General features: G+C 45.4%; 1 protein-coding gene across 1 annotated transcript in view; it reads left to right on the top strand.

Moving 5' to 3' along the window:
* Window positions 1-25,095, top strand: part of SNAP47 (synaptosome associated protein 47) — a 280,665-nt gene that overhangs the window by 346 nt on the left and 255,224 nt on the right. The gene's annotated exons all lie outside the window — the stretch shown is intronic.

Genomic DNA, 25,095 nt, shown 5'->3' with positions numbered 1-25,095 from the left:
CTGAGGACACAGGAACTTCTGGCAGGGAGGAGGAGGAGGAGGAGGAGGAAGGAATTGTGGGCAGCTGGGAAAGGGTTGTTGGTGGTGATGACCCTGCAGAGCAGATGTGGGGTGAAAACACACCATGAAACACTCTGGGAAATCCTACAGAGCCCAAGTTTAACAGGGTAATTAAAATAGTCCTAATTTTAAGGCTCAGCTCTCCCAGAGGTATCTAAATGAAGGGTGTCACTGGATGAAGAATCTTCCTATGGGAATGGAGGATCTTCTCCCAAATACTGGAAGGCTGAAGGGGGTCCAGGGTGCCAGCAGAGCAGTGGCAGTGCCCTCTGTCAGGGCTGTGTCATCACGTCATCCCTTGGGAATGGAGAGCAAAGCAAAGTGTCTCCTCCTGGAGGTGACAGCAGCACCTTCACTGTTCCAAACACAGACCTTGGAATTCGGGACACGCACCAAAGAGAGGAGAAAAAACCCTAAAGCAAATCCAAGGGGAAGGAATCATAGAATCAGAGAATCATAGAATCAGAGAATCATAGAATCATGGAATCAGCTGGGTTGGAAGGGACCTCTGAGATCATCCAGTCCAACCCTTGATCCAACCCCGCTGTGGTTCCCAGCCCATGGCACTGATGCCACATCCAGTCTGTCCTTAAACACCTCCAGGGATGGAGAATCCCCCCCTTCCCTGGGCAGCCCATTCCAATGGCTGAGCACCCTCTCTGCAAAGAAATTCTTCCCAATGTCCAACCTAACCCTCCCCTGGCACAGCTGCAGACCCAGCCCTCTTGTCTTGCTGATGGTTGCCTGGGAAAAGAGACCAACCCCCCCTGGCTCCCCCCTCCTGTCAGGGAGTTGCAGAGAGTGAGGAGGTCTCCCCTGAGCCTCCTCCTCTCCAGGCTGAGCCCCCCCAGCTCCCTCAGCCTCTCCTCACAGCACTTGTGCTCCAGTCCCTTCCCCAGCCTTGTTGCTCTTCCCTGGACCTGCTCCAGCCCCTCCATGTCCTTCCTGAGCTGAGGGCCCAGAACTGGACCCAGCACTCCAGGGGTGGCCTCCCCAGCGCTGAGTCCAGGGGCAGAATCCCTTCCCTGGCCCCGTTGGCCACCCTGTTCCTGAGCCAGGAAACCACCTTTATTCCTTCTTAGCTCCTGGAATCCAACCCCGGGGCTGTTTTTCCCTCCGATTCCCATTCCTGGGCTCTCGGAAGGAATCCCTAATTTGTTGAAAGGTGGCTGGACAAATTGGCTCAGCAGCAGCACGAGCTGGGAGCTCACGGAGGAGGTCGGGAAACCTCCGGCAGCCCCCGGAGATTCCAGGGTTCACCCTCCGCTTCTCCAAGTGGAACTTTGCTTTTTTGGTTCCTCGCTCTCGATTCTGCTGCCAAAATACCACAATCATCACCACCATCATCAAAATAATAATAATAACGAAGCAAAACAACGTTCCTGCCTCGGATTTCTTTGTGGTGACTCCTCCAATGTGCGTAAAACCCTCGGATTCTGGGCTGTCCTTTGGGTCAGGGCCATGCTTTGTGCTCCAAGGCTTTCTCCAGAAGTGTCCCCTGGCTGGCTGAGGTGGAGACAGCCCCAGCCCAGAGCCCAGAGTGGATTTATTAGCAGAGCAGGCTGCTGGAAAGGAGGAAAACAGCCTTTCTGGGAGCTCTGAGCCCTGCCAGGGAGGTTAAAGCAGAGAGAACTCTGCCGGCCGCTTCCTTGGCAGCTTTTATCCCATCTGATAACGGAGTGGGATAGAAGAAAAAACATGGACTGAACTGACATCAGATCAAAATTAATGGGCTTCTCTCAGGGAATCAGCTCCAAGGGCTATAATGAGCCCGTGTTTTGGGAGGCACTTGCCTGGTGCAGCGGGATGCAGAGGAAAGCTCTGGAAGATGGATGGAGCAGGAGGAGCTTTGGTACAAATCCAGCAGTGGGAGCTGTGCTGTGGGGATTGGATGGGATGGATGCAGGACACTGGGGATCAAACATCCTGTGTGCTGTGGGGATTGGATGGGATGGATGCAGGACACTGGGGATCAAACATCCTGTGTGCCCACCCCAGTTGGATCAGGACACGGGAGCCCACGGGGAAGGAATTGCTGGAAGGGCTCATTTAGTCTTGCAAAAGTTCTGTTTGGGTGCTGTTTGCCCTGTGCCCAGGGGGAAAACATGGATGAATCCTGGGCTCTGTGATCTCCCTGTTCCCAGGGGGAAAACCTGGATGAATCCTTGGCTCTGTGTTCTTGTTCCCAGGGTGAAACCCTGGCTGAATCCTGGGCTCTGTGGTGTCCCCAGGGGGAAACCCTGGATGAATCCTGGGCTCTGTGATGTCCCCAGGGTGAAACCCTGGATGAATCCTGGGCTCTGTGATGTCCCCAGAGTGAAACCCTGGATGAATCCTGAGCTCTGTGATGTCCCCAGGGGGAAAACCTGGATAAATCCTGGGCTCTGTGATGTCCCCAGAGTGAAACTCTGGATGAATCCTGGGCTCTGTGATGTTCCAGGGTAAAAAACTGGACAAATTCTGGGCTCTGTGATGTCTCCAGGGTGAAAACCTGGATGAATCCTGGGCTCTGTGGTGTCCCAGGGTAAAAACCTGGATGAATCCTGTGCAGTGAGACGTCCCCAGGGGGAAAACCTGGGCTCAGAGCAGACATCTCCCTCCTCTCTGCTCCTTCCCAGCATTTCTCTGGGCTCCCTGATCCATGAAATTGTCCCATTCCTGAGCTCTGAGGGGGGTGGGGTGGGGACAAAGCACCTTCCAGGGATGTGCTTCAGTTTGGGAAATTCAGCCCCCCATCCTCCAAGCTATTTCTGGCAAGTGGAGGTTTAATGATTACATGAAATGATCCCTTTGGGTCAGATCCGTTACCTATTCCTGACAAAGGGAGGAGATGGAAAAACTGCATTAACTGGGAGCAGAGAGTGCAAACGGGGGGGAGGTCAAAGGATCCAATCCCTCACTTCCCTGGGACTGGTTAAAAAGTGTCTTTCCATGACCTGTCTGAGGCCCCACAGGAAAATCAGGTTGTTCTCTGACTTATTAACCTCCCCAATCCTGGGGGACGAGCGAAAACTCCCATCAAAAACCCACCAGGGCACTCCGAGTTTCCAGCCCTGCAGGGAAAACCACTCCAAGCCCAGGGTTTTATCTGCCCCCAAAGGAAATATCCCACTTTTCCCACCTTTTCCATGCTCAGTGGAGCCACGAAAACACCTGCAAATGTGAGCTGAGAGCTGATGTCTTCCCCCACTTCCAATCCCTCCTCAGCTTCCGAGCAGAGAATGATCCAGGGAGCAACATTAAATCCATTCCCACATTATCTGCTGGAAGATGGGGAGGTAAAAGTAGGAAAGGTTAAAAATATGGGGTTTTTTTCTTCTTTTTCCCCCTCCTTTTTGTTTGTTTTCCCCCCTGTTCTTCTCCCTCCCTCAGCCCTGCCAGTGGAGCTGCTGAAGGCCAAACACCGAATTAAGGGAGCCTTTGATCCTCCTGCTTTGGGCTGGGTGTGTTTTGACCACACCTAAGGCTCCATCCCTAATTTAGTGCTTTTCAGGGATTCCCTGGAGCAGGTTTCCCAGGGAAATTACTGCTGTCCCATCCCTGGAAGTGTCCAAGGGCAGGTTGGACAGGGCTTGGAGCAACCTGGGCTGGTGGAAGGTGTCCCTGCCCATGGAACTGGATGATTTTAAAGTCCCTTCCAACCCAAACTGTTCTGGAATTCCATGATTTTTCATGGGTTTTAGGAGATGTTGGAGGATCTCCTCATATTTCTTGTTCTGGTGGCTTCCAAAACCAAGGCACAGCCCTGGGACTTCCAAGTCCCAACTGATTTTCCTCCCTGAAAACCCCAGGAAACATCATTTCTTTGACATGTGACGTAGAGTTTGAAAAGATATTTAAAATATCTTTAGATTTCAGCACTTAGAGGCACAAAAAGGGGGACAAGACACCAGTGTTTGACCCCATAAAACCACTGCAAAGGGCATTATTACCCTCTGGCACTGCACATGGTGCCCATCATTCCTCACTTTAATTCCCAGTGCTTTCTACTCGATGCTCCCTGTTGGAATTTGGGCACTTCCTTGTCTGCTCCTGCTCTGTGTGTGTCTGTCAAGTAGTGATTGGATGGGGAGAAAGAACCATTAATGGGTTTTGTGACAGATTTAGGCAAAATGTGCTGTTAAAAAAGACATTTTGAGGTATTTTTATATTTCTACCCCTTTTTTCTTTTGCCCTGTTCTGTAAGTTGTGCAAATCCTTCTGGGAGTCTTGTTGGGAGTGAAAAAATGGTTGGATCCAAAGCAGGGATTGGGCAGGTTGATGGGAGAGAAACCACCTATTTAATGAGGGCTGAGGTCCTGCAGAAGGATAAAAGAATAGATGGACAGCAGGGAGGAGAAAGAGGAAGGGAAAGGAAGGGAAAACTTATTCCTGGTGCAGGTAAAAATGTTTTTCATCCTGTAAATGCTGGGAAGAAACAATGGGGAAGGGAAAGGGAAGGGAAAACTTGTTCCTGGCGCAGGTAAAAATGTTTTTCATCCTGTAAATGCTGGGAAGAAACAATGAGGATGGGCTGGAGTTACAAACCAGCCACGAAGGGATCGGCCGTGGAACAAAAATAAAAATAAAAAAATAAAAATAGAAAATAATAAAAATAAAAAATTTTAAAAAAATAAAAAATAATAAAAAATTTAAAAAAATAAAAATAAAAATAAAAATAAAAAATAATAAAAAATAAAAATAAAAATAAAAATAAAAATAATAAAAATAAAAATAATAAAAATAATAAAAATAATAAAAATAAAAATAAAAATAATAAAAATTAAAAATAGAAATAAAAATAAAAATAAAAATAAAAAATAAAAATAGAAATAAAAATAAAAATAAAAATAAAAATAAAAATAAAAATAAAAATAAATAAAGCTGTCTGGAAAATTCCAGTGTGGCATTATCCAGGGGATGCTGTCAGCTCCAGGACAGACCACAGCCCTGGCCAGAGGTGGCTGCAGGGTGACAGCCCCGGGTCCCTGCCAGCTGGTCACACAGGAGCAGCCTGTGAGCTCAGGAATGCTCTTGGAAGGAGCTCTGGCCACTCGAGTCCACGTGGATCTGTTTAAAAAAAGCCCCTCAGAGGGCTGGTTTTTCTCTGGCCTCGTTGTTCCCGTTGTTTTCTTTTCATGGCCGAGGTGTTTACGGGGTTTGAGGGCTGCCCAAATGAAAACAGGACCTGCAGCCACTGGTTGTTTAGCCAGGAGAAGGTTATTTTGGAGATCCACCTTTCTGTCTTTTGGGAGGTGGGAGCTGAATTCCTGCTCCTCCCAATCCCCCAGGGATGGTTGCTGGAGTGAAACACTGAGGTTTTGGGGAGAGGCAGGAGGGGGAACAGATCTCACCCACCTTCTGAGCACAGAGGGAGGGGCTGTGCAGGGTGGGAGATGCTCTGCACGTTCCTGATCCCTGCTTTTCAAGAGCTGTTGGGATATTCCTAAGCCCTGTGGATCATCAGTGGGACAGGGAATGGGGTGACCCGCTGGGATCTTGCTGAGGATTAGTGGGATTTCCTCAGGGAGTGGGAGAGAAGGAAGATCTTCAAGGCTTGGTGTAATTCCCGAGGCAGGATGGCATTGGAAATAATATCCATCATTGGAAATAATATCCATCCCTTCTTCTCCTGATTCCACTGGAACTGCTCACTCCTCTGAAGCTGCACCAGCTCAGCCCTGCTGGAAAAATGCAAAAAAGGGGAAATGACTTTGAGCTGAAAGAGAGTAAATTTAGGTGGGATATTGGGAGGGAATTCCTGGCTGGGAGGGTGGGGAGCCCTGGCACAGGTTGCCCAGAGAAGCTGTGGCTGCCCCTGGATCCCCCTGGAAGTGTCCAAGGCCAGGTTGGAGCAACCTGGGCCAGTGGAAGGTGTCCCTGTCCATGGCAGGGGGTGGCACTGGAGGATTTTTGAGGGCCCTTCCCAACCCAAACCACTCTGGATTCTCTGATTCCTCCTGGCCAGGGGGTGACAGGAGACCAGAGGGTGGGTTGGGAGTTCTGGGGCTTTTCAGGGTGATGGTTTTTGATGGACAAACCTCAGGATGACTGTGCAGTCCATCCAGCTCCGGGGCATGATCCCAGCTCCAGGCTCATCTTCCAACACGTCCCAGTTCCCCAGGGATCACTGTCTGGAGTCATCTCAGTGAGAGACACAAAGATCTGAGGAATATCTGCCTGAAGGACGGAGGGGCTGAGTGATTAATGGGGGCTGAAGGAAGTGCACAAGGGCAGAGGCAGAAATGAGGACTCCAGTTCTCATCCCTGTGTGCTGCTGGAGGCACAAACATGCTGGAGTGGGAAGCAAACTCCGAGTGGTTCAGTCTTCCTTTTTTTTTTTTGGCCTTTCTGGTGGCATCAGTGACCTGCCCCATTGGGTCTTGGTTCCCTCAGCTCCTCAAAATCTCCTCAGGATGACACATAAAAAAAAAAAAATCGGAGGGATTTCTACAGAAAAAGTGGCCAGAAGCTCCTCAGACCACTCCTGCCATAAATTCCCAGCGACACAGGAGAGATCAGAACCAGCTGGCAAGATTTCAAGGAGATCAGGGCACGGGAACTCCTCAGGGCTTCTGGAGGGGCAGCAAAAACCCCAAACCACCTCAAACCTGCGGGATGGGACTTAAGAGATGTTAAGATATTGCAGAAGGGATGATGTGAGTGGCTCGGGGTGGGGTCTGCATCCCCCCCCCAGAGCAGCAGGGATTGGGATTTGGGTGAGGACATTTGGAGCTCGGGCCAGGCCGGGTAAAAAAAACCCCTTTGAATCCACCTTTGTGCCGTGACATTTTTTAAGAGAGTCGCTGCTGTGTGTAACCACAGGGCAGGGAGAAAGTTTATCCAGCCTGGAAGGGGAGGGAAGGCCCCTGGCTGGCTCTGAAGAGCAGGGACTGTTCATTCCCGCTGCTATTTCTGGAATGCCTCGGGAGCACCGGGGCTTGTGCTGAAAGGACGTGTGAGCCTCCACTTCCCTGGTGCTGGGAGAGGAGGTCTGGGGGGAGGCACACACAGAGCCCTCAGGATTCCCTGTAGATGGAAAAAGGAGGGAAGATCCCCAAGGAAAAGCTGGTGGGAATTGGTGCCTCTGCCCCCGGGGGGAGCTCACCTGGGTGGGAGGCTGGGAAGTGCTGAGGAGTGGAAGAAGGACCATCAATCCCTCCTGGAATGGGTTGCAAGGTGTGTTTGACCCCCCCCAAAAAAAATGCTGGCAGGAGAGAGAGGAGGTAGGGGAGGAAGGGATTTATCAGACCCCTGATTTTGGGGGGTGGTATATGGGATTTTCATGGAGAGCCCTGGGAATGAGCACCCAACAGCCAACTGGTTTAGGCTCGGTTTTTGTGAGAGGGAAAAAAGCTTCAGGCTTTTACAAGAATTCCTTTTATTCACTTGTCTGTGTTGGGATTTCAAGTGAAATGCTCCACTGACCATAACGGGGTGTCCTGCATCTCTCTGGAGCAAGGGATGGAGCCCAAAAATTCAGGGCTCTATTTCCACCAGGAAACCCTATAACTGACATCAACAGACCCTGTTTCCTCTTGGTGGGTTTGTGCCAAAAGAGATCCTGGGAATGAACATCCCTGGTGCCAGCGTGGAGGACTTCAGGAGGAGAATCCGTAGGAATTCAAGTGGTAAATCATTCAACAGGACCCTGGACACCATTTTATGGGCCAGTTTTTAAAAACGGGGCAAAAAGTGAGGTTGAGGGGGAAGGCAAAGCTCATTTTGCACCAGAAGCAGAACTCGGGCTGGTGTTTGGTGTCAATCCCCAGGAATGGCTCCATTGTCCACAGCACTGGGAATTTTTGGCTATTTCCCCACGGATCAGCTCTCCAGACACACTTTTCCCCCTCACACATCCTGCTCAGCAGAGGGGAGAAACTCTGCTGCCCACGGAAAGCAGGGGATGCCCTTTTTGAAAAGGTGCAGCTCCAGCTGTTTGTTTGGGAATACGTGGCTGGAATAAAGGTTATTTTGGATGAGTTGGGAGCTTTACAGAACCTTCATTCACCCCCTTTGACTGGGCTGCATAAAGGGCTACTGAGCAGATAAACTTCGAAGGAATGTGAATTCCCCTCTTAATTAAATGACAGGAAATTAAAACAGACACATTCCATGGGTTGGGGGGAGAGGGAGGATGGGAAGTGATTTTTTTATCCCCTCAAATTCAGGTTTCCAGTCTGATAAGTCCTGGATTTCAATCTCCAGAGGGAGGAAACGTGTAGATGCCTCAGGAGTGTTCTCTGGGCACGGCCCCAAGGTTGCCAGAGCTCCAGGAGGGTTTGGACAACTCTGAGGGGCAGGGTGGGGTTGTTGGGGTGTCTGAGCAGGGCCAGGAGCTGCATTTGATGATCCTTGGGGGTTCTTTCCAGCTCAGGATATTCTGTGACTCTCTGAAGGCTGAAGTCTCATTAGGTCAGAGGAAACTCATTAAAACCTGCAGTGGAATTAAAACCTGCAGTGGAATTAAAACCTGCAGCTGATGAGTGGCAATCAAACAAATCAGAAATAAATAATAATAATAAAAAAGTGATATCTTCTTAGGCTCTGCTTCTTAAGCAGAAATCCACCCAAAGCCTGAGGGCACCTTCCCCACTGCAGATCTTGCAGGGCCCCTTCCAGCATCACACGACCCCAAATGTTTGGAGAGGGACTTTTCTCAGGGGTCTGGAGGGACAGGACAAGGGCAGTGGCTTTAAGCTGAAAGAGGGGAGATTTGGACGGGATATTGGGAAGGAATTGTTGGCTGGGAGGGTGGGGAGGCCCCGGCACAGGTTGTTCCCATATTGATCCAGAGATCTGGGGCAAAACTGGGATCAATGATAAGCAAGGGCTGCCTGTTTTCCACTCTGCTTAATCCTCCTCTCTCTGCTTGGATCAGATCCAGACCTTCCACAGGCCACTCTGGGTTGGTTGGATATTATCCCTTCTTCTTTTCCCAAATCATAGACACGCAGTTCAGGATGGGTCTAACCCAATTCTGGCAACAAAACATTCCTTTGGCATCATCCTCCTGATTGCTCAGCTCTGCACTGAGCAGTGATAAAAAAAAGGTGATAAAAATATCTTTAGGTTACCAAGAGAATATTATTATATGTATTCAAAATATAGACTTCTTTGTGCATGTTTATGCACTATATATTATTATAATAATATATAGTATAATAATGCAAGGATATGGAAGGATCAGGAGGCTCAGCTCAGATTCCTCCAGGAAGAGATGGGAGAAATGCTGATTGTCTGGCCATGGAAACACAGCATTCCCGGGCTGGCTCGGGGTGGGATTCCCTTTGTGGGTTCAGAAAACCCCTGTTAGGGAAAAGATAACACCTGGAGAAGAGCCCAAGCCACAGAACTGGGCTCATCTGCTGAGATCTGATCGTCTGGGGAGGCCCTGACAGAGACTGTCCTGAGAATTTGTGGCTGCCCCATCCCTGGAATTGTCCAAAGGCAGTTTGGATGGGGCTTGGAGCAACCTGGGCTAGTGGAAGATGTCCCTGCCTGGGACAGGGGTGGAACTGGATGATCTTTAAGTCCCTTCCAACCCAAACCATCCTGGAATTCTCCTATATCTCCATGTGATGCTGGCTGTGCTAAGGGATCCTTCCTTCTCCAGCCTAAAATCCCAATTCCTGGGAGGTCAGAGACGCGGCCCCAGCCTGGCCTGACCCAAACTTGGGGATGTTTCCCGTTTTTCAGAGCAGCTCCAGCCCCCTGGAGTGCCCTGGCTGACCCTTCAGGCACGTTTGTTGTTGCAAACATGACCCAAATTCCATTCCTCACCTAATCCTTGGAGCTGCCCCTGGAACAGAGCAGGTTTCTATAAATAGTGCTCCAAAAAAACCCCTGTGATTCTGCCTGGGTGAAGGGGGTCTGTTCTCTGCGGGGCCAGGCACAATTCCAGCCTTGTTAATGGATAGGAAGGGTGGGAAACAGAGAAAAAGAGGGGGGAAAAAAGGTCTCCTTTGTAAAAAAAATGTGTCTGTGGAAGGGGGAAATCTCTGACCAGGGCTGTCCGAAGCTCTGAATTAATTTTAGAGCCTCCTGTGGTTGGATTTAATGGGCTTAAAATCCAGTTTCACTCTGAATGTGACATTAATTTTCTCTGCCAGCTGAGAGATGTCTTGGTCCTCACTGGAAGTTGTCCTTTTCCCATGGCTGAGAGCAAGGACATGTCTCATCTTTCCAGCCCATTCCAAGAGGTTTGAAGGGAGGCAGAGCTGGGAGTGATTTTGACAGGACCATAAATATGTCTGACAGGGGACAACTGAGAAAAATCCCACCTTAAACAACTCAGGCTTTGTCTGAGGAGACGTAGAAATATTTCCCTGGAGTCTCCTCAGTGACATTCCTTCTTTTCCCTCTGCTGTTGACAGACGAGGGTGGTTTTCCAGGACTTTATTCCAACACCATTGTTATTTTGGGATGCATCCTCCTCACATTCAGCAGGTGAATCAAAACACCAGGGGTCCCTCCTAAAAGGGGATTTTCTTCCACAAACCCACAGCACTTGGTCCCAAATGTGCTGTTAAACTGAGCCTTGAGCCTGGATTGGAGCCAGGGATGGCTCTTCCTGCAGGATCATGAACCAACTTCCAGGAGATGTCCACTGAGGAATTCACTGGGCACAGAATCCTGGAATGGTTGGAGTGGAAGGGACCTTAGAGATCATAGAATCAGAGAATCAGCTGGGTTGGAAGGGACCTCCAAGATCATCCAGTCCAACCCTTGATCCAACCCCGCCGTGGTTCCCAGCCCATGGCACTGATGCCACATCCAGTCTTTTTTGAAAAATCTCCAGGGATGGAGAATCCCCCCCTTCCCTGGGCAGCCCATTCCAATGGCTGAGCACCCTCTCTGCAAAGAAATTCTTCCTAATGTCCAACCTAACCCTCCCCTGGCACAGCTGCAGACCCAGCCCTCTTGTCTTGCTGATGGTTGCCTGGGAAAAGAGACCAACCCCCCCTGGCTCCCCCCTCCTGTCAGGGAGTTGCAGAGAGTGAGGAGGTCTCCCCTGAGCCTCCTCTTCTCCAGGCTGAGCCCCTCCAGCTCCCTCAGCCTCTCCTCCCAGCACTTGTGCTCCAGTCCCTTCCCCAGCCTTGTTGCTCTTCCCTGGACCTGCTCCAGCCCCTCCATGTCCTTCCTGAGCTGAGGGCCCAGAACTGGACCCAGCACTCCAGGGGTGGCCTCCCCAGCGCTGAGTCCAGGGGCAGAATCCCTTCCCTGGCCCTGTTGGCCACCCTGTTCCTGAGCCAGGCCAGGATCCATTGGCCCTCTTGTCCCCCTGGGCACACTCTGGCTCCTGTTCAGCTCCCTGTCCATCCCCACTCCCAGCTCCCTTCCTGCCTGGCTGCTCTCCAGCCCCTCTGGCCCAGCCTGGAGCTGCCGGGGGTTGTTGTGGCCCAAGGGCAGGACCCGGCCCTTGGCCTGGTGGAACCTCATCCCCTTGGAATCAGCCCCTGGATCCAGCCTGGCCAGGTCCCTCTGCAGAGCCCTCCTGCCCTCCAGCTGATGGACACTCCCCCCCAGCTTGGTGTCATCTGCACATTTGCTGATGATGGACTCGATCCCCTCATCCAGATCATCAACAAAGATATTAAACAGGACTGGGCCCAGCCCTGAGCCCTGGGAACACCACCAGTGATCAGATCCCAACTGGATGCAGCCCCATTCACCACTCTCTGGGCCCGGCCCACTCAACTTGTTCCAATCCTGTGGAAGGGACACCTTCTGCTGGAAAGGACACCTTCTGCTGGAAAGCAACCAGTCCTGCTGGGATCATTCCAGGGGTGCTGCTTTTCCTTCTGGGAGGAATTCCCTCCTCCTTTGCTGGATTTTCAGAGCCTGACAGACTCTCCTGCGTTTGAGAAGGGTCAAACCCATCTCTTTTTTGGGACCCCTCCTGCTTTTTCACCTCCCATCGGGAGCTGTAACTCCCCCAGACCTTTGGGAGCACAAAGTTGAGGAAAGCAAAGCAGGACCAAGTTGAGGAAATTGGGGATGGAATGGGAGAATTCCCAACTTCTTCTGAACTCCAGTTGCTGTGCTCCATCCTCCTGGATGACATTCCTTAGTTTTAGTGGTGCAGGAACCAGAACTGAACCCAAAAGAAGCTGCTCTGGCAGCAGCACCAACCCAACAACCAGTCACTGGATGGACACCCAAATTGAACGAAATATGGAATATTAATTGAATTAAATATGGAATATTAATTGAATTAAATATGGAATGACAAGTCCGAGTGAAAACCTTGGAAAATGTGATTTCAAAGGAGTTGATGTGAACTAATGTGTCAGTTTGAGGATATTTTAATTTTATTAGTCAGGATGGATCTCCCAAGAACTTCCTGCAGCGCTGGGGGAGTCAAAGCACCAAAACTCTGTTAATAATTAATCAATCTGATCATTTTATGCCCCTGCATTTTGAAATATTGAGCAGAGCCACAGGAACGAGCGATTCTTTTGGTTCCCTGAGTGACTGATAAATAAATCAATGCACACAAGGGCAGCCAGAGATCAAAGGGAAGGAAAATTTCCTCCTTTCCTGGGATTTCTTTGTACAGGAAAGAAAAAAAAACAACAGTGAAACATTTTGGAGTTTTAGGAATCGCTCTGCTCCAAACCAGATCCTCAGCCTTGAAAATTTGGGACTGAACCACTTCCCAACCCAAAAAAGAGGAAATTTCACTGAGAAATAATCGAAAAAATGTTAATAATATAATCAATATTAATAATCCAATAAATATTAATACATTAAAAATCTAATAAAATATCAATATGTAATATATTATATATAATATGTAATATACAATATACTATATATAATATACTATATATAATATATAATATATAATATATAATATATAATATATAATATATAATATATAATATATAATATATAATATATAATATATAATTAATATATAATATATAATATATAATATATAATATACAATATACAATATATAATATATAATATATAATATATATTTATATATTATATATTTTTATATATTCATTATATATATAAATATAAATATCCAATAAATAATCCAATAAATATTAATAAATCATGTATGATAAATACATACTGATATGTAAAGCATAATAAATATACAAATATATCTACATTTTAAATACGTATTTATGAATTTTGATACTCTAAAAATCTTTTGATCACTTTTCTCTCCAACATATGCATTTGACATAGGCCATAAAATAATTTATATATGTCTATATTAAAATATAGGAATAATAAAATAAATATAGAATACCATAATAGATATTAATAAATCATATATGATAAATACATATTGATATATAAAGGATAATAAATATACAAATATATCTACGTTTTAAATACATATTTATTAATTTTGATACTCTAAAAATCTTTTTATCACTTTTCTCTCCAGCATCTGCGTTTGACATAGGCATAAAATAATTTAGAGATGTATATATTAAATTATATGTGTATATATATATTAAATAAAGAAATAATACAATGAATAGAGAATAACATAATAAATATTAATAAATCATATATGATAAATACATACTAATATGTAAAGCATAATAAATATACAAATATATCTACATTTTAAATACATATAATAGTATTTATTAATTTTGATACTCAAAATATTTTTATCACTTTTCTCTCCAGCATCTGAGTTTTAACATAGGCAAAAAATAATTTAGAGATGTATATCTTAAAAATACAGAAATAATAATATACATATAGAATAATCTAATAAATATTAATAAATGATCTATAATAAACACATAATAATATGCAAAACATAATAAATATACAAATATGTCTGCATTTTAAATAAATATAATAATATTTATTATTTTTGCTAATCTAAAAATATTTTTTATCACTTTTCTCTCCAACAACTGCATTTGACATAGGCATAAAATAATTTATCGATATATATATATATAAATAATATAATACATGTAGAATAATGTAATAAATATTAATAAATTATACATAATGAATAATAATATAATAAACAAATAAATAAGAATATATAATGCATAATAAATACACAAATATGTCTATATTTTAAATACATGTAATAATATTTATTACTTTTGGTAATCTAAAAATATTTTTATCACTTTTCTTTCCACCATCTGTGCTTGACATAGGGATGAAATAATTTATAGATGTAAATATTAAAAATACAGAAATAATGCAATAAATATAGAATAATCTAATAAATATTAATAAATAATATATAATAAATACATGTAAATATATGTCAAACACAATAAATATAGAAATTTGTCTACATTTTAAATATAAATAATATTATTTATTATTTTTGCTAATCTAAAAATATTTTTATCACTTTTCTCTCCAGCAGCTGCATTTGACAGAGGCATAAAATAATTTATGAATGTATATATAAAAATATATAATAAATAATAAATTATATCTAATAAATGCATAAGAACATATAATACATAATAAATATACAAATGTCTGTATTTTAAATACATATAATAATATTTTTTTGCTAACCTAAAAGTATTTTTATCACTTTTCTCTCCAGCAGTTACATTTACCAGAAGCATGAAAAGCATTTCTATATTTATATAAAATATTTAAATAATATAAAAATAAATATTAATAAATTATCTCTAATAAACATAGAATAAATAGAGACAATAAATACATAATATATATAAGAAATATGTAAATATAAATATATATTTGTATAGATATTTCTAGATATTTCTAAATATCTTATATATATCTTAAATACATATCTTAAATATATATATTTAATATATATAATATTTTATCTATAACTATATCTATAACCAATCTATATCTATATACATATATTTTTTTTTAAAGTTCTTTCTTTGGTAGAGACCTTGTCCCAAAACTGCTCAGATTTGGGTCAAAATGAGCCCTTAAATAAGTATCTTAAATACATATATCTTAAATATATATATTTAATATATATATTATATTTTTGCCTATAACTATATCTATAGCTATATCTAATCTATATCTATCTATCTATTTTTTTTTAAAAAGTGCTTTCCTTGGTAGAGATTATTTCCCAAAACTGCTCAGATTTGGGTCAAAATGAGCCCTTAAATATATACCTTAAATATATATATCTGAAATATATATATTTAATAAATATATTGTATTTTTATCTATATCTATATCTATATCTGTCGATATATTTTTTTTAAAAGTGCTTTCCTTGGTAGAGATCTTGTCCCAAAATTGCTCAGATTTGGGTCAAAATGAGCCCTTAAATATATATCTTAAATACATATATCTGAAATATATATATTTAATATAAATATTATATTTTTATCTATATCTATATCTATATCTATATCTATATCTATATCTATATCTATATCTATATCTATATCTATATCTATCTATATCTGTATCTATATCTATATCTATCTATTTTTTTTTTAAAGTTCTTTCCTTGGTAGAGATTTTTTCCCAAAACTGCTCAGATTTGGGTCAAAATGAAAGCAGCCTGAAGTATAGCTAAATATATATTTTTCCCTCTCTATTTAAAATATATATATAAAAATATATATATGATACATAAATATATATAAATCTTTTATATATATATTTTTATATATATTTATTTATATTATTATTTTTATTTTTATTTTTGTTTGTGTTTATTTTTATTTTATTTTTGTTTGCGCTCATTTTTATTTTTTTGTTTTTATATTTTGAGTTTCATTTTTCTTGCCCAGAGAAGCTGTGGCTGCCCCTGGATCCCTGGAAGTGTCCAAGGCCAGGTTGGAGCAACCTGAGCTGGTGGAATTCAATGATTTTCAGGCCCCTTCCAACCCAAACCTTTCTGTTGAACTGATTTTTTTCTGCACATACACATCATTTCCATTTTTTGGCTTGGCCATTTTTCCACGAAACCCACAAATTTTCCCCTCCCCTGGTATTTGAGGTCTTCCCAATCTTCAAACAGCTCTGCTTCACACCCCTAATTAGATTTACCCTTATTCACCTTCAGCTAAAACATCACATTTTTAGCTTTCCCCCACAAGAAGAAACAGTTAATTTGGTGTTTTTTTCCTTTTTTAAAATTTTCTTAAATGAAACACATTATTTTTAAGCGGTCACAGGACTCCAAAAGCTGGAATTATGGGGGAAAAAAAGCCCAAAAACCCTAAAAAAAAGAAAAAAAGGCGAGCCTTGCACTAATAAATTGGCAGTTGTGGCAGAGCCAGGCCTGTGGCTTTGCTATTTTTATATTTCTGTCTGATCTCTTTGGCTCTTGTCTGAAGTGGATCGTTGAGGGGAGTTACTGCTCCATTTGGAATGCCCCAAACACAGCCCTGGCATAAAAATGTGTTCCTTGGGCCTCCTCCTGCCCCCAAAATCCCTCCCAGAAATCCCACCCAGCCCCCAGCAAGGCTGGATATTTCCAGGGGAGTTCAACTTGGCTCTGTCTCCACAGATATTTCTCTGGGATTTGTTTGACTTCCTGGGATTGAGCACTGGGATAATGTTCATTTTACAGCTGCCAACTCATGGCCAGCAGAGGCTCAAGGCTCATTTTTTTGGGATGGGATTCCCTTCAGCTCCTTTCCCAGCTGATTTCCCGACATTCAGTCCGTCCATCCCACTCCCCTTTCCCTCCTGCAAAGGAACACAGAGCCTGCAGCAGAAGATCCCACTCGATTATCCCACTCCCCAACATTTGTTCATTAAATTGGGGATGTTTATTGAACCCTCAGTTGTCAGATTTTTAACATCTTTTCGTGGCAAGGTGACAAAAGAAGAGGGGACACCCACCCTGCTCCCAAGAAACTGGAAATGCCTTGGAATCTGAGTGTTAATTCCTCCTGAAATCCTACTCAATTTTATCCTCCTGCTCTTTATCCCTCCCCATTTTTACTTCCTTAAATTCATTTTGTTGAGCCCTGAGTAGCTGGGTTTTGAACATCTTTTCATGGCTGGGAAGATGATAAAAGAAGAGAGGGGGAAAAAAATACCCCCAAAAGTTGGAAATGCATTGGAATCTGAGTGTTAATTCCTCCTGAAATCCCACTAAATTATCCTCCTGCTCTTTATCCCTCCCCATCGTTTATTCATTAAATTGGGGATGTTTACTGAACCCTCAGTTGTCAGATTTTTAACATCTTTTTGTGGCAAGGTGACAAAAGAAGAGGGGACACCCACCCTGCTCCCAAGAAACTGGAAATGCCTTGGAATCTGAGTGTTAATTCCTCCTGAAATCCCACTAAATTATCCTCCTGCTCTTTATCCCTCCTCGTTTTTACTTCCTTAAATTCATTTTGTTGAACCCTCATTCAGTCAGGTTTTGAACATCTTTTCATGTGAAGGGGAAGATGATAAAAGAAGAGGGGGGAAAAAAATACCCCAGGAAGTTGGAAATGAATTGGAATCTGAGTGTTAATTCCTCCTGAAATCCTACTCAATTATTTTCCTGCTCTTTATCCCTCCCCGTTTTTACTTCCTTAAATTCATTTTGTTGAACCCTCAGTAGTCAGGTTTTGAACATCTTTTCACAACTGGGAAGATGATAAAAGAAGAGGGGGTGAAAAAATACCCCCAAAAGTTGGAAATGCCTTGGAGTCTGAGTGTTAATTCCCCCTGAAATCCTACTCAATTTTATCCTCCTGCTTTTTATCCCTTCCCATTTTTACTTCCTTAAATTCATTTTGTTGAACCCTCATTCAGTCAAGTTTTGAACATCTTTTCATGGCTGGGAAGACGATAAAAGAAGAGGGGGGAAAAATACCCAAGAAGTTGGAATGTGAGTGTTAATTCCCCCTGAAATCCTACTCAATTATTCTCCTGCTCTTTATCCCTCCCCATCGTTTATTCATTAAATTGGGGATGTTTATTGAACCCTCAGTTGTCAGATTTTTAACATCTTTTCGTGGCAAGGTGATAAAAGAAGAGGGGGGGTGAAAAAATACCCCAAGAAGCTGGAAATGTGTTTGAATGTGAGTGTTAATTCCTCCTGAAATCAGGAGCTTCCAGGGCAGGAAAGGACAGGACATGTGAGCTCCTTCCTGCTGGGGAAGTTCTGGTCTTCTCCAGAAAGGAGGAATTAAGTGATTTGGGGATTTTAATCAAGTGACTCCTTGAATAAATCAGTTTCTAAGCTGAAAAAAATAGATATTTATGCTCTCCAATGCCTCATTATTCCAGAAGTGGAAGAATGTTGATGAAATGCTTTGGAATTGTGGAATTGGGTTGGAGGGACCTTAAAGCTCATCCAGTCCCAGCCCCAGGACAGGGACACCTCCCACTGTCCCAGGATGCTCCAACCTGGCCTTGGACACACCCAGGGATCCAGGGGCAGCCACAGCTTCTCTGGGAATTTCTTCCAGCTCTCATAACTCCAAATCCTCTTCTTGGAGACGCCCCTGGGAGCAAATCTTCCTGCAGAGACACCCTTGCTTTGATTCAGACAAAACACTTCCCATGTTCACTTTTGTTACACTATTACAGGGCCAAAAAACCATTGCCAAGTTGTGCAGAACTTCATTTTTCCTGGAGTTTTGAGCTTTTTAGTGAACTGCCAATAATCCCACAGCCCTGTTTGGGGTTGAAATGCAGCAGTTGGTGATTAAAAAAAAAGCACATTCTCAGCACCCACGGACAGTTCTTATCTTTCCTGGCTCCAAGTGTCTCTGCCTGGGTTAAACTGGGGCAAAGGGACACTTTGCCTGTTTTGTGGGAATCTTCAGAAGCTCCTTTCCCTTTGGGAGGAAAAGCCTGGAGCTGTTCGTGGTGATTTCCCACAAAACAGAACCGTGAAGTTCGGATTTGAAAGGAGAGATCCTGATCTCTCCGAGGGATCCCCTGACTTTTCCAGGGATCATTCCCTGCCAGTACTTTTTAGCCCTTTCTGAGACTGCCCATTGATTTTTCTGTAGAACAAAACAACCCTTTTTTTCCCCCCCCCCTCCACCACAGCCAGCTTTAATCCTTTAAACTTCATATTCCAGAGAGCAGGGAGGATGAAATGATTCAATAAATCAAGATTTGATCCATTTGTCTCGTTTCTGAGGCTGCAGAAAACAGGATCAGTGGGTTTGTACATCTTCCTTTAACAGATAAATTAATTCCACGTCCATTATAAAGTTGTCAGGGAGCTCTTTGGCCAAAAAAACCCACGAGGAGCCCTTGATATCAAAAAAATATTGTGGAGATTTGTGCACTCAGAGCAATCTTATAAAAAAAAAAAAATCAGTGAAGTAACAGGGGAAGGTAGCTTAATATAAATGGGGTTTTATCTGTCACTAGAAAGTATGTCCCTGCTGTATTTATTACTTTACAGCTGCTGAGACACATAACACAGTGGTTATCTTATCTAAATTTAGCCCCCAGACACGTTAGCCAGCTGGAATCTCAGCTATTTCAGGGATCAGCCTGGACAAATTTTGTTTGATATGTGCTTTAGATAAACCAAATGTTCCCAGAGATGATTCCTGGTTTTTATTCAGAGCAGCAAAGGGAGGAGTGAACCCACTGGGGCAGTTCCTGGGTGCTGGATTCGGAGCTGATGATCCCGAAAAGGAGTTTGGTTCAGCCCAACAAAGGCTCATTTCCCTCCCTGCCCTCCCCAAAAATGTCCAGGTTTTTTCCCACCAAAGGAATAAACCAGCAGAACTTGCTCCTCTTTCCACAGGGGAGCAGAAGAGGAGAGAAATCCATGGAGTAAAATCCAAGGAAGGTGAGGAATGGGAGTTATGCCAAAGCCCTTGGTGGACGTCTGTGGGAGTGGGGCTGGAAAGAGCAGCTCCAACTGGGAATGTCACTGGTGTCTGATTAAACCCCAACTGGGAATGTCCCCGGTGTCTAATTAACCTGCTGTGTGTACATTGTTAATGAGGGGGAATTAACAAGGATCTCTTGGCTTTTCCAAGGCCTTGCCCCCGGGTCGGGGCGGCCCCTGGAGCGATCCAGGCTCTGGGAGGGAGGGATTGGGAGCAACCCTGTGGAGAAGGACCGGGAATGCTGGTGGGGGAGAACTCCCTGTGCCCTGGGCTGATCCCACAGCAGGGCAGGGGGGGATTCTGCCCCTCTGCTCCCCTGCAGAGCTGCTCCAGCCCTGGGAACAGCAGCAGGAGGACGTGGAGCTGCTGGAGAGAGTCCAGAGGAGGCCCCGGAGATGCTGCCAGGGCTGGAGCCCCTCTGCTCTGGAGCCAGGCTGGGAGAGCTGGGGGGGTTCCCCTGGAGAAGAGAAGGCTCCAGGGAGAGCTGAGAGCCCCTGACAGGGTCTGAAGGGGCTCCAGGAGAGCTGGAGAGGGACTGGGGACAAGGGATGGAGGGACAGCACACAGGGAATGGCTTCCCACTGCCAGAGGGCAGGGACAGATGGGATACTGGGGAGAAATTCCTGTCTGTGAGGGTGGGGAGGGACTGGAATGGAATTCCCAGAGAAGCTGTGGCTGCCCCTGGATCCCTGGAAGTGTCCAAGGCCAGGTTGGAGCAACCTGGGCTAGTGGAAGGTGTCCCTGCCCATAGCAGGGAGGTTGGACCAGATGACCTTTATGGATCCCCTCCCCCCAAATTATTCCATGATTCCACAATTCTTTTGCAATTCTGTCCTTCCAAGTGTATCCCTGGCATCCATTCCCAAACTGGGAATGAGAAGCTCTGACCTTCCCACGGCCTTGTCTGTAAGATGAGGGGGAAGCAAAGCCTGGGGAGCTGCTGGTGCTTTGCTGGGAAGATTCTCCAAACTTCTCACCTCAGGACTTTGGAGCCAGTCCAAAAAGTGGGATTTGGGTGTGATATCCATGTCACCACATGGAAACATTTGGTGCCTCGAGGAGAAGGGCCCTAAAGTGGCACCAGGACAGGCACAGTGATCTCAGCACCTGCAATTTTAATGTTTTACCCTTTGGCTCCCACTTATATTGGCACAAATCAGACACTCCTTGATCTTCAGGAGTGAGAGCCACAAAGTTCTTGTATTGTCTCACCTCCAGGACAGCCCCAATCCTGCGAATTCTGAAGACTGATCAATAAACAAAGCTCTCCTGCCTGCTCCCAACCCATGTGGAACCTGAATTCTTATTTCAGCAACACCTGTGCTCTTTCATGCTGATAATAGGAAAAAAACCCAACCTAATTCTTAATTAAAACAGCTTCTGCCTCTTCTCCCCACATAAGAAAACGGGGCCTTTTGGCCTTTATTAATTTGCTGCATTTACAGGAGATGCAGAGAGAGGAAATTGTTCAGCAGGTGATGAAACCTGGATGCACTTCCAGGAAAGTCTCATCATTCCCTCACAAACCCTGCAGCAGCTTGAAAATTCACCTGAACTCCCAGAGCCTGAGCAAAGGGTTTTTTTTACCAAACTAATTCCCCCACATTTTGAGCTGTTTCCATCTTTTTTTTTTCCCCCATATTTCGAGCTGTCTGCACGTTCATCCTCCTCCTCCATCCCCACGGAATCCTTTTGGGATTTGCTTTAAACACCTCCTGAAAAAAGAAGGTGCCACCTGACCCTGCTGCCCCCAAGTGTTGGTGGGTGATGGGGGACCCCGAGGAAGAGGAGATGAGGTGGATTTAAGGCAAAAGGATGGGTTGATTCCCTCTTGACTCTTTTATTTCCCACCCCAAAGCTTCACCCCGAGCTGGTTGTTTCTCACCACCTGCTCCTCTCCTCAGAGCTTTGTTCCTTGAAACCTCAGCCTGGCTGAAGGAGCAGCTAATCCCAGAGGATCAGGCACGTTTGGGAGCAGGAGCAGAGCAGCCCGGGGGTGTCACTGCTCAACACCAGCAGATGAAGGACCCGAAGCCAAGGGCCCCTTGTAAACAGCTCATTAAGGACTTTACATCTCGTTCCTTTGCCCTCTGGCCTCCCCCTCCCACACTCCCAGCCGGGTTAATCCCTTCTGTCCCAGGCTGAGGATGTTGTAAGAGGATCCTGCTGCCATCCAGGGGGTGTTTTTAAGCCTCTGCAGCTGATGTTGTGTTTTAAGTTTCGGGCTGGTTTAGTCTTGGCCTTGAGAGCTTTGCACGACCTGGGGCTGGAAGGTTGGGCTGCATGTCCTGCTGGGATCTGCAGAGCCATGGGGATGTGATCCCTCTGCTCTGGAGCCAGGCTGGGAGAGCTGGGAATGTTCATCCTGGAGAAGAGATGGATCCAAGGAGACCTGAGAGCCCCTTGCAGGGCTTGAAGGAGCTCCAGGAGAGCTGGAGAGGGACTGGGGACAAGGCATGGAGGGACAGGACACAGGGAATGGCTTCAAACTCCCAGAGGGCAGGGAGAGATGGGATGTTGGGAAGGAATTCCTGGCTGGGAGAGTGGGGAGGCCCTGGCACAGGTTGCCCAGAGAAGCTGTGGCTGCTCCATCCCTGGAAGTGTCCAAGGCCAGGTTGGATGGGGCTTGGAGCAACCTGGGCTAGAGGAAGGTGTCCCTGCCCATGGCCCTCCAGGACCTGAAGGGGCTCCAAGACACCTGGAGAGGGATTTAGGACGAGGGATGGAGGGACAGGACAAGAGGGAAGGGCTTTAAACTCCCAGAGGGCAGTGCTAGATGGGATTTTGGGAAGGAATTCCTGGCTGGGAGGGTGTTGTGCCCTGGCACAGGTTGCCCAGAGAAGCTGTGGCTGCCCCTGGATCCCTGGAAGTGTCCAAGGCCAGGTTGGAGCAACCTGGGCCCATGGCAGGGGCTTTGGAATGAGATGACCTCAAAGGTCCCTTCCAACCCAAACCATTCAGGGATTTTCTGATTCCATGACAATCCAGCAGGAAGGACTTTCCCCTCCCTCCTCCCCAGGGCTGGCAGGTTTCTCTGGAGGGCACTGCCAGTCCTGCTGGAGCTGCCTGGAGCTTTCCATCGCTGGCTTTTATGGCACAGAAGGTCTTCACTCCCTTGGAAGGTTCTCATGGGCTTCCCTAAGCACAACCATTGCTGCCTGCAGTGGAAATAACTCATTTTCTAGAAGTTTTAAACAAACATTCCCTCGATTCCAGTAGCTCCAGCAGAGGCTCATTCCCAAAATCTGCTAAAAAAACCCACTGAGGAACAAGAGAGCAGGAAACAGGCTGGAAAAACAACCTGGAGATAAAGAGTGTAAAGTTTATTTTTCTGCTCTGTTTTCAGGAGGTAATAGGGGAGGAGATTACACGGGTGGAACTGCTCTTCCCACACCATTTTTTCACCCCCTAGGATTTCCTTCCATTGGATTCTGGGGAATTCCTGCAATGCTAAGTGCTCTCTTGGTATGGAAAAGAGGAATCCGGGGGAAGAGTGTTTGTAAACATGCCCTGGCTGTTGGAATAAAGTCCCAGTGAGCACACACAGGGGGTGGTTTTGGGCTGGGTGTGCAAATGCCTGGAGCAGCTGCAACTCCATGTGCAAATCCATGTGTTTTGGACTGTTTGAGATGACAAACACACGCTGAAAAGATGATTTTTCTTTAAGGAAAACTTCCTGTGGAATTCCAGCCCAGGGATGTTTCACACGTTGTCAAAAGCAGAGCAAATTAATGCAACACCTCCCAACACCAAGTGTTTGTTTGCAGGGGGAGGAATCAGCTTCCAGTATATCCCAGATTTGGGATTTACCCACCTGAGAGTTTCTGTGCCTCAAGTATTGGAGGCACTGGGAATTCCTGGAAGCTGCTGGGAGATGGAGAAATGAATGCAGGCAGCTGCAAAACACAGTTAGAGCTGCAGTTTTCCCCAGGGCTGGGAGCAGGAATCGTGTCCCTGGAAAATAAAGCACTTGGGGAGGGTCAACTGGGCTGCTGGGAATGTCAGAGCATTCCCAGGAGGAGAAGCCCCCAGAGCAGGCAGTGGAGTCAGCACCAGTTCACTGCTGCCAAAGGTTTGTGGGGATCCAAACCAGGAACCATTGGGTGGCACCTGAACCCCCTGGAGCTCCCTGTGGGAAGAATCTCCCTCCAGAAAGGCACAGAATCATGGAAAGATAAGGAATGGACCTTAAGGATCATCTCATTCCAGGGCAGGGACACCTTCCACTGTCCCAGATTCCAGCCTGGCCTTGGACACTTCCAGGCTTGGGGCAGCCACAACCTCCCATTCCAGTGTCCCACCACCCTCCCGACAAAAAAACCTTCTTCCCGACGTTCTAAAAGTCCTGGAGACAGAGAATTCTGGAATGTGCTGGGAGGATTTGTGTTTCTTTTGATCCTACAGTCTTCCCAGGCCTTCGGTGTTGGGCAAATTCCAAGGAAAGCTGCGCTGGGTTGACCTTAAAATTCTGATGTCTTCAAGTGGGATAAATCCCTGTCTGGAGGTGCCTGGTGGGTTTTATGGCTGGAGAAAGCCTGGATCAGTTCTGATTGACATCAGTTATCATGTTATCAGTTCTCCAGCATCATCCTGGGTGTGAGGGATGGGCTCTGACCCCGTGTCAGCCCAGGTGAACATCTGCCCTGGGTTTAATCACGGGCTCATTGGAGAGAAAAGGGCCCAAATCTGTCTCTTCCATGGAATTTTCCCTTCCTCTCCTCCGTATTTTTCGCAGAACCACACGTCTCATCCTAATTTCTGACCTCCAAGTCCTTATTTCTTTCTATTTCTGGCTCAGGCATGGGGAGCACAACCCACAGCAGAGGAGATGAATTCCTGCTCCACATGGGAGCTGCAGAAAATTGTGGAGCTCCCCTTTGCAGGGCCTTGTGGCCTCTGGGAGATACCTGTGGATGGGGCACCTCTGGCTTGAAACTGGGAGAAATCCTGGCTTTTCCTGTAAAGTAACAGATATTTTGGATCAAAACCCATCAGGTGGTTCCACCTTCTGCCAAATCCTGGGCACAGTTGAGTCCCTAAAAACCCCTTTTCCTATAAACTCATGGAGTCTCTTCACCAGGATACACAGAAGGGATCTTTTATTCTCAGAGCTGTCCAGTCCACCACTTCATTCCACCATTTCCCACACAATTCCCATCATGGAGAATGGGAAAGGTTTGGCCATGTTGATATAACATGATTTTCATGGTGTCTGATTAATCTGTGATGCCTTTTTTACCACGGGGTTATTCAGTGTTTAACAATAAGGTGAAAA

This window comes from Pseudopipra pipra, chromosome 1, assembly GCF_036250125.1.
Source record: "Pseudopipra pipra isolate bDixPip1 chromosome 1, bDixPip1.hap1, whole genome shotgun sequence".
Classification (NCBI taxonomy): Eukaryota; Metazoa; Chordata; class Aves; order Passeriformes; family Pipridae; genus Pseudopipra; species Pseudopipra pipra.
Note: the sequence above shows the minus strand (reverse complement) of the source record. Positions and strands in the feature narration are given on the sequence as shown.